Source organism: Pleurodeles waltl, chromosome 9 (assembly GCF_031143425.1).
Source record: "Pleurodeles waltl isolate 20211129_DDA chromosome 9, aPleWal1.hap1.20221129, whole genome shotgun sequence".
Classification (NCBI taxonomy): Eukaryota; Metazoa; Chordata; class Amphibia; order Caudata; family Salamandridae; genus Pleurodeles; species Pleurodeles waltl.
In genome coordinates, this window is record NC_090448.1 from 166,180,689 (window position 1) to 166,197,915 (window position 17,227).

The 17,227-nt window shown below is 46.3% G+C and overlaps 1 long non-coding RNA gene across 1 annotated transcript in view; it reads left to right on the forward strand.

The window, feature by feature from the left end:
• LOC138259059 (uncharacterized) overlaps positions 1 to 16,640 on the forward strand; it is a 58,336-nt gene extending 41,696 nt beyond the window's left edge. The window contains exon 2 of the long non-coding RNA XR_011198630.1: positions 15,004 to 16,640. This is a non-coding gene — a long non-coding RNA (uncharacterized lncRNA). The remainder of the gene's footprint in view (positions 1 to 15,003) is intronic.
• Positions 16,641 to 17,227: the final 587 nt, after the last annotated feature.

The following is a 17,227-nucleotide window of genomic DNA, read 5'->3' on the forward strand; positions in this document are numbered from 1 at the left end:
AGCTGTCTTCAAAATCGAAATTATCAAGAGCAGCAATTCTAAATACTTTCATGGTAAAGTGACTTGGAATTGGTGTGCTGTCAGGTTCACACACTTTTACTGCATGAGCTGCTAACAAGTTCCTGCTCCGTACCATGTCATCATAACGTATTGGTACATCAGTCCTATTTATTGAATTGGCTAGCTCTCAACTTTTGCACTTGTCATAGATTATGTGGGCAGTCTTCATGTGTAGAGGAGTTTTCTTTTTGCTGTGATGTAATGCATAAAACATGATTCGGAAAAGACAGTACATTTGCATAGCATAAGCCTGTTAGTTCATGGGACTGTCTTCCACTTTTTCAATTACATCTTCAAAGCCATCATCAATGTTATCAACTTCTGTTCTGAACTCAAGAACTTTAGTTTGTACAGTTTTGCTTTGGTGATGTTAAACAATGATGCAAAAAATGTTAAGACGACATCAGGCATTCTTGTTGCCTCCCATGATTTACAGAGCTCTGGGGCATCACAAAATTTGTCATTAAGTCCAAAACCTAAATCTTTCAGGACATTTCTTAAAATGGTTCCTACTGATTTCACTGCATCCTGTGATCCTATTTTGGCAGGAGTCAATTCAGCTGAGAACACCATTATTGGCTCATTCTTTTTGTAAGACTGAAAAAAAGAAGTCGTCTGTGATTGTACATTCTCATCGGAAAAATCTTAATTTCATTATTATGGATCAATAGCGTTTCATCAATGTTGACCATTTTTTCTCTCATCTCACTGAATGTGAACCCATAGCCATCACTGAAGAGAGGCTTTAAAACTGCATTTGCTTTCTCAAAGAGGTTAATGAAACTGAAGCTGGGAGCTCATTGTACATTCATATTTTCAAATGTATGCACGCATGCAGTTCAGGTGGGCATACAAATGTGCTGCAAATACATTCACCTCCCTGTCTAGATCAGCTACTCGGGGGAAAACTTCATTTTGGAAAGAAACTAGCTCCAGATAAAAACATGTTTACCCTTTCAGACACATACTCTGTACCTTGTTCTCTCCTCAACCACTTAGGTCGTTTTTCTGGCTAAACTATAGATAACACATTGAAGATCTTCTGCTTTCTGATTAGTTGTTGGAGGTGGATGAGGAGTAGCCATTGATCTTCTAATTGGATGGGCTTTGGTTTTGGTTGTTGTCACTTTCCCAGAAGACTTGGATTCTTGTTGTGATTTACTGGTTTCTGCTTTTTTTGACAATTTTTTTTCAGGTCTTTTTCCATTGTGTACGACTTGTAGCACTTGTTGTTACAATCATAAAATATTTGATCCTCTTCACCCATCGGTTTCAATCTTTTGTTTTTCTGCGGGATCTCGAACTCTCTTCTGTCCAGCCGCATTTGACGTTCGCTTTTCTTTCAGATTAGTTTGAGATATGACACCTTTTTCTTTGTTGAGGGAGTGCTCAGAGTTTGTTGTCAGCAACACTCTGCCAGGAGGTAAAGATCCTCTCTTACCTCCTGCTACGCTCATGTTTAGGAATTTCAATCAACAGAAAACCTGAAACAAAAACAATATTAAATAAAATACTAATATGATGGCATCAGCACATCATTATAGAGCCGCCATTTGGAAAATGGGGCAAGGATTGCTCTGAGGAGTTATTTTCTCTCTCTATATAGGACTACTTGATCCCCAAAGCCTATTGACACCATTTTGACACCAAAATTAAGTATAATGGTCTCATGGTTCCTGAAATATCACATCATCTCCTGTAGCACATCTGCCATTTTTAAAAATGTAATCTGGAAAAAATCGGCCCGGACTAGCAATGTCTACCAAAGCTAAATGACGTCTCTAATGATAAAAAAACACAAATCAAAAATAAAAATGTCTGGACACCAATTTATTTTATGGAGGTATCTCAAGGGGACCGGACTATGGTTGTGTTTCTTTCCTGCAGCACTTCAGTGCTTTACAAACAATGAAAAACAAAATATCTTAAAGCATGCCGGTCAGACCATGCTAACTGTGTTTTTCAGTTGGCAATTGTCTTTCTCCTGCAGGGTGGCCAAGCGCACCGCTGACCTTCAGGGCAAAGAGTGGTGAGGGGTCTGCTGTTGCTTCACTCAGAGAGTCTAGTCTGTACTTAATTTGTAAAAGAATAAGTGCTGAAGTGCAAAGTTTGCTCAGAAGCCAATGGCCGACACTGATAAGTGTCAGTGTCACCGGACAATCCTTGCCCCTTTATCTCAATGTTGCATGTTATTTTTCATTGTTACTTTTTCCCTTTGACACTGTTTATCCATCTTTCTCATCCTCATTTCCTCCTTTCATGTGTTTTTTTGTCTTACTGTGGATCAAAGTCTGTTGAGGAAAAAGAAGTGCCGGTACCCAAAAATGAGTGATGGTGGACCCCACCTGCAACCACTGACTTAAATTAAGCACTTGATTTAGATTTTGACTGGAGTTCTGTACTCCCACCATTACAGTGGTTTCAAGTATTTTGTCAAGCTGACAGAATTCTGACCTCCATTTTTAGATGTATGGCAGCTCAACCTCTGTCCACGTCGACGGAGTGGAGTCCACCGCATAAGCGGTTTACCCCTGCAGACACAGGTACTCCAATGCTGGAGAACACACACTACTCCGTTGCCATCATGGCAGCAGGATTTCCCCAAGCATATTTAGATTTCATAGTCGGTCTGGTGTCATTACATCAGCAGATTCCTGACAACGAGAGTCCATCACTGAACCTGCCAATATTGTACAATGTCTGTGGCCTTTGGATGGATGCAAGCATCACACCCCTGATGTATACGGGACAATTGTGAACACCTGCATACCACACTATAAACATACTCCATTTCAGACCATGATCCTTTGCCATTCCAATGCAGATCACCATTTAGCTGATGAATTTGCCACTCAGAAGTCAAATTATTTTATTTTTTCAAATCCCTCAGTTCATTTGTCTCATTTTTTGAATATTTCCTTAACTTGTGGGCCACTCTTTCATTTTGTTTTGCATGAATCTTTGTATTGTTTGTTTGTCTACATTAACAGAACATTACATTACATCAATGTCTTTCCTCATAACATGACAGCACATTAGTTGCATATCTCATGAGTCACATGAGATTCTCAATGGGTGGTATAATAAACAGCATCTAGAATGAGGAACTGTTATGATGGTTACCAATGCATGTGAACTGCAAATTATAAACAGTAGTGTCTGTGGAGGCTTTAGTAATGATAATTTATGCATTGATTGGTTTACAACATGTGTTCAACTATATATATTGAAGTGTCTAGCAACTATGTTGCTCTACTAAATGGCAGTTAGTGTGACTATGGATTTGTGTATAAGTATGAATTCTAGGGCAATGTTAAGAAAAACAGTAAAATACAATAACAAGAAAATTAAATGGAATATGAGCCAGAAGCAATCACCTCAATACCCCCACATGCAAGGAGTTCCCCGGCATGGTTACAGGAATGCCCATACATAGAGTAATTAGCTCCTATAGAAACATAAATTGTTACCAATAAACCATTCCGGATCCTCGTATTGAAGTGCAATGAGTGAGTAAATGACCAATGACACCCTCAACCCACTAAAAAATTCTATGGCTGCAGAGCTGCTGTGGGTAATTGAGTTGTCATAGTGGGGTCAGTGTCTGCCTCCGGACCACGCAAAGATGACAACATCGCCCCCCAGCTATCAGATGGGGGATATTTACGTAGGCCAAGTGTATCCTCTCGCCTCAGCGCCACCCCTTCAGCCTCTGCCCATGTCAGAAAGGAGTGTTTCCAGGCCAGCGCAGATGGTGCATCAGCAGCTTTCCATCTCCGGGTTATCAACCGTTTGGCTGTTAAAAGCCCAAAGTCTATGAATCTGGTGGTAGCTTTGCAGTCCGTGCTTCTAGGAAATGGGCCTACCACACAGGTTTCCCATTTGTGTGGCAGCGAACATGACGTGCATGACGACAGACACGTCACAATAGTGCCCCTATAGATATGTAAAGAGGGGGAGGACCACAACATGTGGAGGACATCCACATTTATTTGTTTGCAACGGGGGCAGGCTGCGTCAGTACGGTGGAAGTATCTATTAATGCGGGCGGGGGATAGGTATGCTCTGTGAATAATATAAAATTGGATGAGTCGGAATCTGGAGTTACGGGGGATAGTTGTATGGCTGGACAGGGCTGATCTCCAATGCGCATCTGTAAAGGGAATGCCAGAGTCCTCCTCCCATGCAGCGCGCAGCGTACTGTGATCGTGTTGTGTGTAAGTTCGAAGCGCATCTGTGAACCATCTAATCAGATGCCTGCCCTGTCCCATAACCTGCACATATTGTATTAGTAAATGAGTTGGAGGTGCAGTTGTCAGGTCCCCCACCTGTTCCATAATGACCTCAACAACAATTTATAAAACAGGAACTGTCCCACCCGGATGCCCGTTTCAGCCACCAGTGCAGGAAATGGAGTTGGTTTGTTATTTTTTATAGAGATCGTCCAACGTGGATAAGTCCACAGCATGCCACGGCCTGAGTTCATTGGCAGATGTGACGCATGGGCCACGAGGTGTACCCAGCAGCGCCAAGGACGGGGCAAATGGGATGGTCCCCTTCGTAAGATCAAGGCACCTGCGGTAACATCAATAGGCTACATTAAGCAAGAGCTCCCCAGGTGCCACTGAGTACGCAAGTGGGTGGAAAAGGTGTGTTAGTTGTGCAAGTGTCCAGGGCTTGGAGGTGGTCACTGTGTCAGAAAGATGAAGGCCCGCCGCCATTGGGACACCCACTGAAGCTGTGAGGCCAGATAGTAATGCTCCAGGTTCGGCACCAAAAGGCTGACGTGCTCCAAAGGTTAGTAGAGTTTTTTCAATACTACTCTGCAACAACCCTTATTCCAGATAAATTCATGTAATCTGGGCTCCAGGTCCCTAAAAAAACGAACTGGGATATAATATGGCAGATTAAAGAAATAGCATAAAAATCGCAGTAGCACTATCATCTTCAGGAGGGCGACTCGGCCTGCAACTGAAAGTAGCAGCGATTGCCAAAAGGTCACTTGAGAGCGGATGGATGCCATTGCTCTTCTAAGATTTCCATCATATAGATCCTTCCACTGATGGTATATTTGGATGACTAGATATCGGAAAGTCCGTGGCTGCCAAGGGACATCAACACCAGAAAGACACAGCTCTGGATTCGGAAGCTCCGGGTCGCAGGGGAAGAGGCATGATTTTGCCCAGTTGACTCGCAGGCCAGAGAGAGCTGCAAAGCGCTGCAGGATGATCCCAATCACCGAAGGGATATTATTGATACCTCTGAAATACAACAGGAGGTCGTCGGCATACAGTGATATGGAATGCAGACCATCACCCAGCCCCACACACCAGTGTACACCCCGCTGCAAAGCTCCACGGCTAACGGCTCCATCGCCAGGGAGAAGAGTAACGGGAAAAGGGGGCAGCCCTGTCTTGTGCCCCTGTATACTCCAACTGGGTCCGAGATGTTCCCTCCCATCTTGACCCGAATCCTAGGGCAGGTGTATAAGAGTTTCACCATTCACAAGAAATATGGGTCAATGCCAAACCTCCGTAGGGATTCAAAGAGATACGGCCATTCCAGTGAGTCAAAGGCCTTCTCCAAGTCAAGGACCAGGCATCCCGCTCGCGGCCAGTCTTGCGTTGAGTATCTCATGATAAGGAATAGGCGCCTGATATTATGAGAAGTGTCTTGCGCAGGTACGAATCCATTTTGATCAGTGTGAACCAGTTGTGGGACCAAGACTGCCAAGCGCATCACCAGAGCCTTGGCTAGAATTTTATAATCAGTATTGAGCATTGCCAGTGGTCTGTAGGAGCCAAGTTCCGATGGGTCCCTGCCAGGTTTAGAGTGCGATACCAACAGTGCCTCTCTTTGCAATGCCGACAGGGATGCCCCTTTGTGTAGATTCCTCGTATGAACAAAGGAGGTGAGACGCAGGGTTGCAGATTAGGTCTTGTAGAAGTCAGCCGGTAGGCCATCCGGACCAAGGGGTCTGCCTGTAGATAGGGCATGAATACTGCCATGGATCTCGGAAAGCATTAGCGGCTCCTCCCGTTGGGTGTCCGTCAAGCAGGGCAGAGTAATTGACGAGAAAAAATCTTCATAGGCCTGCTGGTTCAATGGTACAGTAGAGCTATGGAGTTTACTGTAGTATTGTATAAACTAAGAATGTATCTCCGAGGGAGTGTGAAGTACACTCCCAGTCACTGAGCGAAGCTCCACAACCGGGCCTTGGTCTTGCTATCTCTGGGTCAGCCAGGCTAAAAGCTTGCCTGACTTGTCAGCAGAAGCACGTGTGTGCGCAGAGTGGGCTGCATAGTTTAAGCAGAATAGCCTCTCCAGAATGGATATATGCTCAACCCGGGCTGATAATAATCGTGCCTTTCCTTTAGAATTTTGAGTAGCATCCTGTTCGAGTTGCAACAAAGTTCTTTCCACCTTTGTGAGAGCACTCTCAAGAGTGATGCAGATTCCATTGCGTACCCATACAGTGGCCCCTAATGAAGACCTTAATTGCATCCCACTCAATCAAACCGGAGGATGCTGTGCCTGTGTTATGTTCGAAGTTTTCAGGGATCGCTCCATCTAACAACGCCCTACATGCTGCATCCTCCAGGAGCTCAGTCCGTAGCCTCCAGGTAGGAATACGTGAGGGAGAGATGTCCCATCCCAGTCGCAAGAGTTGCGGGTTGTGATCCTAATGAGTACGACCTAAATAGTCCCTATCCAACACTGCAGGATATAAATTAGTTGTGCATACAAGTCTACCAAGATGAACATGCAAGTGATGCGGGCAGAGTAGTATGAGTAGACGCTGGCGGTAGCACCAAATATCTAGCAGACACCAATTCTGGAGCCATTCGTTCAGCACACACGCAGCAAACATAGTAGGCGCCGTGGACAATGGAGGGAAGGATCGGTCCAAGTTGGGATCCAGAACACTATTAAAATCCCCCCAATAACCAAGGGCAGCCGCTCAATCTTGAAAGCTGACTGGACAGTGAGTGGAGGAAGGAGGCTTGATCCGTGTTTGGTGCGTATATGGAGCCCAAAACCAGGGCTCGACCCGCAAGTCGTCCCCGCACCAAGGCATGGCGTCCCTGTTCATCACTAATTTGATCCTCTGCCACATAGGGGGTGTCCGGCCTAATCCAAACCAAGGCACCTCTGGAGTAGGAAGAATAACCCATCGCGTAGTGTTGTCCCCTCCATCGTCGCCGCAAGCGCGGCACTTCAGGCTGCACCAGGTGTGTTTCCTGCAAGAAAGCTATGTGGATTGAGTGTCTCTTAAGATATGAGTATATGGAATACCTGTGTGCAGGTGTGTGTATGTCATGCACATTCCATGTAAGAACGGAATAGGGGTTCATGGGGGATCATTGTAAAAATAGCGACTATTCGGCTGGGTGCCGCGTTTGTGAGAAATTGTATTGACAACAGCGGGGCTCCGGCAGATAAATAGGCTGAGAGGTTCCAGACTCCATCCCAAAACTAACAACAAGAACACCATTAGAGCAGAGGGACAACTGGTATCTGCTCAAACTGAGCAACTCATAGAGTTAACAGAACAGGTGTGAACAACAGGTCTCCACTATTAGGAGAGTGGGGTAGGCAAGGTGAGTTATGGGTGATCATAAGGTAGAGCAGGTTCCCCGGGTAATATGAATGTAGGGAGCCAATGGGGTTGAAGCGGAGGAGTGTGTGAGGAGAACAGGAGTGTAAAGCATCCAGCAGGAAGCCATCGCCAGCGCCCAGAAACGTCGAAGACAGTCCCATGGCAGGCTAGAGTCTCCATCGGGTCGTGGAGTAGGTAGCACGGGCAGCACTCCCATCTATAGAATCTACAACAGTTGAGGGGGGAGCAAATCTCCTGATGACACCATCCGGGAGCGATCAGTAGGCAAAGGTCGATGTATAGACGTTCGAGCAGATCATCTGCCATCTGGGGCGTCACTTCCAGGTGAGCCAGGGATCCCAACTCGGATGAGTTCTCGAGAGAGGAAGGTTCCTCACTGTTGGACTGTGAGAGTTCTGTCTTCGCTTCCGAAACAACCGGGAGTACGTTAATAGCCGACTGCAACGTGCAGCAATGCTCCTGTATGATCTGCTCCAGATTGGGAACATGCTTCACCTTCCTTGGGGTGGCTGCTCGATTTCTGTGGTTTTGCCTCTTGTGGGAGCGGCGGCATTGCAGTGTTGGCGGATCCATTACTGTGTCCCGCCCGCTGATGGGACCAGTAGATTCCAGCCACGCCCATGCTGATTCTGGTGTGGTAAAAAGTGGGACTGGTTCTTGGCTGTTATACTAAGTTTGGCTGGAAATAGGAGGGAGTACGTGAGATTAAGGGCCCGGAGCTTGCGTTTTAAAGGCAGATATGAGGTGCGTTCCCTTTGTACAGCAAGCATATAATCAGGGAACAGCATGACTTGGGCACTGACCACTTGGATAACAACCTGACCATTCGGAGGATAATGTCTCTGTCTGCATAATGAAGTAGACAGAGCAGAAAGGGGTGTGGACTGTTCCCCGGTGGCCGCGCCATGGTAGGGACCCTATGCACACGCTCCACCGAGAAGAAAGGCGTCAAGGACCCCTCCAGCATTAGCCCCTGAAGCCAGGACTCAGGGCAGGCGACCGCATCCAGGCAATCCACCCCTTCCGGAAGGCCTATGACCAGAATATTATTTCTCCTGGTGCGACCCTCAGCATCCTCAACACAATAGTCCAGCTCGCCTATTCGGGTCAGAGCGTCGTGCAGTGAAGTCTCTAGTCGAGAGGCCATAGCGCCAGTTCACCAAGCCTGTCCTCGAGAGTGCAGGTTCTGTCTGCCAATTTACGGTGGTCCACATGAAGCAAGGTAAGTTCGCTGGTCACCTTATTTATTTTGCCCTCAAGAGATGTGCAGGCCTGTTCCAAAGAAGTGCCTATGCGCTCCACTGCCACCAACACAGGGTCCAACTTGTGACAGTCCAGGTGTAGCGCTTCTGATGAGGGCCTAACGCCAGTCCCGGAGTGGAGGCGCCCAGTGCCCGCCATGTCTGCGCCAAGGAAAATGTGTATGCTGCTACAGAGCATCACCGCAGGCACCAGTCAGGTCACAGCAAACATGGGCAGGGAGGGCCCGCTTGCACGAGCCATCTGAAAGGGAGATGCAGCAGCACGAGCAGCACCCTCCTCTGTCTCGCCTGCACCACAAGAAAGGACAAACCGTGCACAGGCCCGTAGGAGGCAGGTAAGGCGACCAGTCAACGCAGCTCATCCGGGTGCTTTCAGAAGGAAGTAACTCCTCCATTCTCTGGGCCACGAAGCAACAGTAGGCAGCCAGGAGGTCAAACAGGAGCCCCCTCCATGCAGGACACAGCTATCAACAGGGTCGGGTGCTGAGTCATGAGTGACAAGTGCAGGAGCAGGCTAGGCCCACTTGCATGCGCACCAGACTCAATGGGGCACAGCAGCAGCACGAGCAGACTCTCTGCTTATTACGGCACTGTCCCAATGGGTGTCCATGCAGGGCGGTCCAGGGCCAGGCAGCCATGGCGCGCAATCGCACCAGCACTCGCCAGTAGCCGCAGTGAGCCCAGCGTATGGGGATGCAGCACCACCCTCCTCAAGTCTGCACGCGTAGTCAAAATGAGTTCCATGCCTGTCGCAGAACTCCAGTGATAGACGAGAAGCTGTGGCGCGTCAGCACCTCTAGTCCCATCTGGCACCTAATCGCACCACCAGCACTCGCCTATACGCAGATGTCTCCACAGGCCACATGCAGCCGCAGCTCCTCCCTTCAGCCGGGTCCGCTCTCCCAGTCCTCACCAGGAAGGCAGCCTCCAGCAGCCCCACAAGCAGAGCAACAGCTCTGGCAGGGTTCCCGGCCTCCCTCACCTCCGCAGTCAGAACCGTCAACTCACCGGAGGCTCCGCTCAGCAATGTGCAGGGTAGGCGGCGGTCATCAGCCCCCCGTGCCACTGTTCAGATGGATAAACCGGGGTTGACTGCAGCACTCAATCAAATCGTGCCCTCCACCTTGGGTCGCTGGCCACACCCCCCCCCTTGTGGGCCATTCTTTCATATATTTTAAGTTACGCATAATGGCAGGTAGGAGAAATCCCCATTTTACAAAGGAAGAATTGTCAGTCATGGTGGATGAAATCATTGGAGAAGAGCCACAATTATTCGGAGCCCAGGTACAAAATACAACCATATCTCAGAAATGGCAGATGTGGGCCAGAATAGTTGACAGAGTAAATGCTGTAGCAAACAACCTGTGAACACAGGAACAAATTAGAAAGAGGTGTAACAACCTCCAAGGGACAGTGAGTTCACTGGTCTCCAAGCGTTATGTGGAGGCCCAAAGGACTGGTGGTGGTTCCCCTAGCCCCCCATTACAACTGTTTCCCTGGGAGGAGAAGGCACATCCTACATCCTGAAGGCCTGACAGGAATCCCTAGTGGAGACTGGTAAGTTAGACTTATGCATGTCTCACTAAATATAAACGTAGTTTTTGCTCTTATTACCTGTACATGTGTTTTCCACCTTTGTAAAACATGTAAGTACATTGTTAAAAATCACAAATCTATTGTCATCATCACATTGTTAGCATTAGGGTGCCATCACTGCTTTTACTACTGGGCATAATGTCTGTATTGTTCTTCGTTGATCATTTCTTGTATTTCATTGTTCGTTGGTTTGAATGCATTTTGTTGTAGTTAAGATAATAAGGTTCCAAACCTCATAAATCATTCCATGAAAGTATTGTGCTTGTAAGTCTATTTTCACCTCTGACCTTCAAAAAATTTCACATGTCATAGTTTTGTAAATGTGTGTGTACATCTTCATTGCTTATATTTTACTAGAAATGTTTAACTTATAATTTTCCAAGAGTTAGCAATGTCAAATTGAAAGGACTACAACTATCGTGATGTCTTATTTTGTATCTGTTTTGTAATGTGATGTTGGCCATTCTCTCTTTTCTTCCATATATGCACATATGTCAAAATGTCAGGCATTTCTAAAACTACTTTTTATGCAATAATTAAAAAGTTGTTTTTCATGTAATTTGGTATATTGTCACTTTCTTGTCATTTCATCGAAGTGATTAGTTTCACTACTCAAAGTATGTTGACTTAAAGATTTTATATCGTGTATCGTATATCGTGTTATGTTGTATGCAGAGTATAAGTAGTAATGACAATAACTTTAGTTAGCAAAGTTGAGATGATAACCCACACCATACTACGTTGTATAACAGCTTAAATTTTAGCCTGCTAGGCCTTGGAATGGTTAACTTCTCATTTCTCCTCTATACTGTGGAGCATATTTACAATAAAGTGGCCCAGCGCAGCAAGTGACCTTACTGTGCTGCTCTGCGCCACATGGAAAGGGCAGAAATGCACTGTATTCACTAAATGCAGTGCTTTTATGTTCTATCCCCCTGCTCTGGTGCACATTCTAGTGCACAAGCTAGTGCAAATGCAGGATTGTTTTTGTGTGGGAAGGGACGCCTTCCTGCACAAAAACCATCCATGGAGGCATTTTCCTTTTTCTTTGTGTGTTTCAAAATGCAGCACACATAGATAGAGGAAAAAGCAATGAGAGATAGAGATATTTCTCCTCATTACACCTCCCCAAGGGAGGCGTGCGGTTTTGACCCATTCCCAGGTTTACAGTGCCCTGTAAATTTGGGAAGGTGTAAAAACCCTTGGGTGTTGCATGGGAAAACCCACTGCAATGCCCATGGAATCCCCCCAATACAGAATAAGGCAACGCAGTGACTTGCGCTGTGTTGCCTCACACCATATCTACGATGCCATGAAAACCATGCAAAGTGGCTTTGTGTGGCCTCGTACGCATCGGTCTGTACGCTGGAATGCTGGAGCGTTAAAAAAAAAAGTGACGCTCCGGCGGTGCTTGGGGCTTGTAAATATGCCCTGAGCTGGGTTAAATATGTGGTATAATTTATGTTAACTTCCTAAGTAATCTTTTTATTTTTTAGATCGTCTCTTCACATGCCTTTTGTTTGAAGAGGATTTAGTTGAGTCGCTCAGGGTGGGTGTTCAATGAGAAGAGAGTCTGGTGTTTGGTGTAGGGTGAGGGTGTGGTGGCAGTAGAAAAAGGTAAAAGGTCCCAGGGTGTCTCTGGGTGATGCGAGATGGCAGGCGGTGGAATGTCCTGTGTTCAGCGTGTGGAGGAGCTCTGCGTTGTAGTGATGGATGGTCGGATAGCCAGGGTTTGTGGCGCTGGGAGCGGTCTAAGCACGAATGGGCGTAGATGAGCTTGCTTTTGTGTGCATTTGGCATGCCGGCGGCGCAGCCACTATTAAAAAGGGGAGGTAGGTGGGGGAGTCTGGTCAGCCGGGAGGCAGGAGGGCGAGAAAGTGATTCACACGGAGGGAGACAGGTCCACAGAGACAGAGTGCGGGGAGAGTTAAAAAGGTGCTGTTAGAAATGGGGTTTTTGGTTGGCAGTCAGGTTGCCCTCTGTCCATGCAAGAACCCTCACTCTAGTCAGGGTAAGTCACACACAATCCAAAATCAGCCTGTGCCCACCCTCTGGTAGCTTGGCACGAGCAGTCAGGCTTAACTTAGAAGGCAATGTGTAAAGCATTTGTGCAATAAATCATACAACACCATAATATAACACCACAAAAATACACCACACAGTGTTTAGAAAAATATATAATATTTATATGGGTATTTCCAGGTCAAAACGATCAAAGTTGCAATATGAATTTGTAAAGATATCACTGAAAAGTGATATAAAGTGTCTTAAGTCTTTAAAAAGCAAACAAAGTCTCTTTCAAGCACAAAGTACCTGGTTTCTGGTGGAAAATCTCCTCAGAGGGCCACAGGAGAAGAGATACGTGGAAAACTGGTGTGTGCGTCGATTTCTCCCCAGCACACATGGACTTGCGTCGTTATTTTTCACGTGGGGAAGTCGTGCGTCGTTTTCCAGCACGCAGACAGTCTCTTTCTGTGGATCGCGGGGATTACCAGATGTCCCGGGTCTGTGCATGGATTTTCCTGCCTGTTTCCGGCTGCGCGTCGTTCTGCGGGGCTGCGCGTCGAACTTTCGATCTCACAGCAGGCGTCGCGTCGATTTCTCCTTGGAAGTCGGGCGGCGTTGTCCTTGCGAGGCCGTGCGTCGGTCGTCCCGAAGGCGTCGCGTCGATCAGCGTCGGTGTGCGGTGTTTTTCTTGCCGCGGAACAAGCTGTGCGTTGAAAATTTCGGCGCACGGAGCGTCCAAGTGAAAAAGAGAAGTCTTTTTGGTCCTGAGACTTCAGGGAACAGGAGGCAAGCTCTATCCAAGCCCTTGGAGAGCACTTTCACAGCCAGGCAAGAGTTCAGCAAGGCAGCAGGCCAACAACAAGGCAGCAGTCCTTTTGTAGAAAGCAGACAGGTGAGTCCTTTGAGCAGCCAGGCAGTTCTTCTTGTCAGGATGTAGTTTCTGGTTCAGGTTTCTTCTCCAGCAAGTGTCTGATGAGGTAGGGCAGAGGCCCTGTTTTATACTAAGTTGTGCCTTTGAAGTGGGGGTGACTTCAAAGAGTGTCTAAGAAATGCACAAAGCCCCCTTTCAGTTCAATCCTGTCTGCCAGGGTCCCAGTAGGGAGTGTGGCAGTCTTTTGTGTGAGGGCAGGCCCTCCACCCTCCCAGCCCAGGAAGACCCATTCAAAATGCAGATGTATGCAAGTGAGGCTGAGTACCCTGTGTTTGGGGTGTGTCTGAGTGAATGCACAAGGAGCTGTCAACTAAACCTAGCCAGACGTGGATTGAAGGGCACAACAAGATTTTAGTGCAAAGAAATGCTCACTTTCTAAAAGTGGCATTTCTAGAATAGTAATATTAAATCCGACTTCGCCAGTCAGCAGGACTTTCTATTACCATTCTGGCCATACTAAATATGACCTTCCTGCTCCTTTCAGATCAGCAGCTGCCACTTCAACAGTGTATGAGGGCAGCCCCAATGTTAGCCTATGAAGGGAGCAGGCCTCACAGTAGTGTAAAAACGAATTTAGGAGTTTTACACTACCAGGACATATAACTACACAGGTACATGTCCTGCCTTTTACCTACACAGCACCCTGCTCTAGGGGTTACCTAGCGCACACATTAGGGATGACTTATATGTAGAAAAAGAGGAGTTCTAGGCTTGGCAAGTACTTTTAAATGCCAAGTCGAAGTGAAACTGCACACACAGGCCTTGCAATGGCAGGCCTGAGACAAGGTTAAGGGGCTACTGAAGTGGGTGGCACAACCAGTGCTGCAGGCCCACTAGTAGCATTTAATCTACATGCCCTAGGCACATGTAGTGCACTCTACTAGGGACTTACAAGTAAATTAAATAGCCAATCATGGATAAACCAATCAATAGTACAATTTACACAGAGAGCATATGCACTTTAGCACTGGTTAGCAGTGGTAAAAGTGCCCAGAGGTCAAAAGCCAACAACAACAGGTCAGAAAAAATAGGAGGAAGGAGGCAAAAAGTTTGGGGATGACCCTGTCAAAAAGCCAGGTACAACAGGTGCAAAAGTAAAAAAGGAGAAAAACAGGACAGAAAAAGAAAAAGAGACAGGAAGAAAATGTAGATGACAGAAAAGCAAAAGACACACACAGACAGATGGCCACTATGCCACCAGCGATGAGGAACAGGCGGGTGCCTGCAGGTGGAGGAGGGCCTAGAACTGACAGTCAGGCTGGCTCTCAGTTTGATCGCAGCAGAGGCAGCAGCAACAGGTGGTTCTGCACAGAGGGGAGCAACAAATAGTCATTAATTCTGAAATCCTTCTCTTTTTCTTTATGTCTTAAAGGCTGTTCCAGTATCAAGGATATTACAACACAAATAGCAGTGACAGCAGGTTTCCATTATATAAGTATTAGAAATGTTCCATGAGTGCAATAAGCATGTTACCACTTTGAGGAGTATCCAAGCTTTTGATGTTACTTTGTTCTTTGTCGTTGCAGGGCGCAATACAGTCCGCAGGCGAAGAGAAGAAGCAATGGGACCCAACACCAGCAACCGGACAGTTGGAGTGCTGCAAACGTGTCACACCCATCAGCCTATCTTTTTTGGATTGGGAGCAGATAGAGTTAAGCTGTTTATACTCAAAGAAATTGTAATTTTAAGATCCTCTTTAATGGTAAAGCCAAATTTTGAGTTACAATTCCGAAAGCGCCACTGTTAGAAAGGGGGCGTTTTCTTGTCCTAACCATTTATGGCTTCTGACAGTGTCCTGGATAGCATGTGAATGGCTCTGCTGCTGATGTTTGTGTAGTGCTTCCAGACAATCACACAACGGGGACTTAACTCCTGACAGGACGGGCCACCCTGGAAGGATGACTGGGATGTAGCTGTGCCCAGCCTCACTTACACTTCAAAGGGCTTTGCCTCCTCCACACAAAGGAACATGACACTGGGAATGCCTGTCTCTTGGCACCCCAGACAGTTTGGAGCCTTGAAAGGGGGAGAACTTTCCAGAACCAAAAGTAGGGGTAGGACAGGGAGTCCCAGACACACAATGGCTGGCACCAGGAATAAATATTGGAGCTCCATAGCCACTCATCAGATCACTTCTAGACCTGTGAAAAACGCAGCCGAAGGTCTGCTCTTCTGTCCTGCTGCTGGAAGGACCACCTTGCAGTCCAGCTGCTGGAAGGATTGTCCTGCCTCCATCCTGCCTGAAGAAGACCTACTCTTTGAGCCCAGGACTACCAGAGTGACTCCAAGTGCTAACTGGCTGGCCTCGTGTTTGAGCTACAGAGACACAACAAGCTATAGAGACCTATCTTGCATCTGCCCTGCTGACCAGACTCAATGGATCTGCCTGAGCCCTGCTTCTGGCCTATGCTGGAGTGACTTCTAATTCCCAAGAGGGGCCTCAGGTCTTGGGCCCTTAACTGAGTTCAAAATGTATTCCATCTTTTCTAACCAAGGGTTCCCTCAAAACCGATGGAGTGTGACACAACTAGCCGCAGGACTTCGCATCGCAGCACCTCTCAACTCCTGACCTGTGGCTTCTTTGAAACTGATGCAGCATGACACAACTTGACACAGGACCTTGCATCCCAGCTCCTCACAACTCCTTATTGGAGGACCCATCAAAAATGACACAAACCTCACATCCCAGCACCTTTTTCTAAATTGGTTTAGTATTTTTCTTGTGTTGTGGTTTCACTTAATTACTGTTGAATACCTTACAGGTTAATTTAGTGCCTTTTGTAGGTCACCCAAACAAGGATTGTGGTTGTTGCGGAGACTGGCTTTCACAAGCCCCCTCCCAACTAATAACCCAATTTCTTACAAGAATAAACTGGTTGGTTCACCATTTAAAAACTTGTGAATTGACCTTTTACTTAACTGTCCCACTAACACATACTTAAAATCGCTGTAGGAGAGGACAGCAGTCCAGGATCAGCACCCCAACCTGATAATATTTCTGTATACAGCAATAAAAAAAAATCCTACAACTTGCTTTCCTGCCCCACTTCATTCAAAATTGTTTCCAGCTATATTGAATAAACCCGTTTTGATTAACCAAATCAAAGTAACCAATGTTTTGATTAACCAAAAATGAAAAAATAAAAATAAAAGTTCACTAATGGTTTTGTTTCCGCAGGGCCAAATTTAATCAAATGTAGGTTTTGTGTCATATCAATATGTTGCTATTACCTAAGTAAAGGAGCCCTAAATACTTGTGTTCCCCAGAATGGGTACCTTAATATGCAATAATATGTGATAAAGAAGCTTACACTTAAGAAAAAAACAACCTAAAAAATGTAACTGTCTCGAATGAACTCTTAATGACGATATTCTTTTGCATAAAATTCTACTACTTAATGTTCTGAAAGCATCTATTCATATTGTATTTACAATTTTCTATTGAGCGCCTCAAAAGAGCTGGCAGTAAGATGGGCACAGAGTAAATGAGTTTCCTACACGCCTGGCCAACAACTTAAATCTTATGCCTTTAGAAGTGCTTTTGTCAAGATAAATGCATTGTCCCCCAGAAGCTGAAAATGTGTAGAAGGTGCAGGATTAACACTGACTCACCTCAATGATGAGCATTATGTTGGATTGAATGTGCACCTCCATTTCATGGCTTAGCTAGGCAAGGTCCATGCCAATGCAGGAGTCACACAGTTTTTTGTCCTCAGCCGTATTCTATCTGTTTGGACCAAACATGTGCAA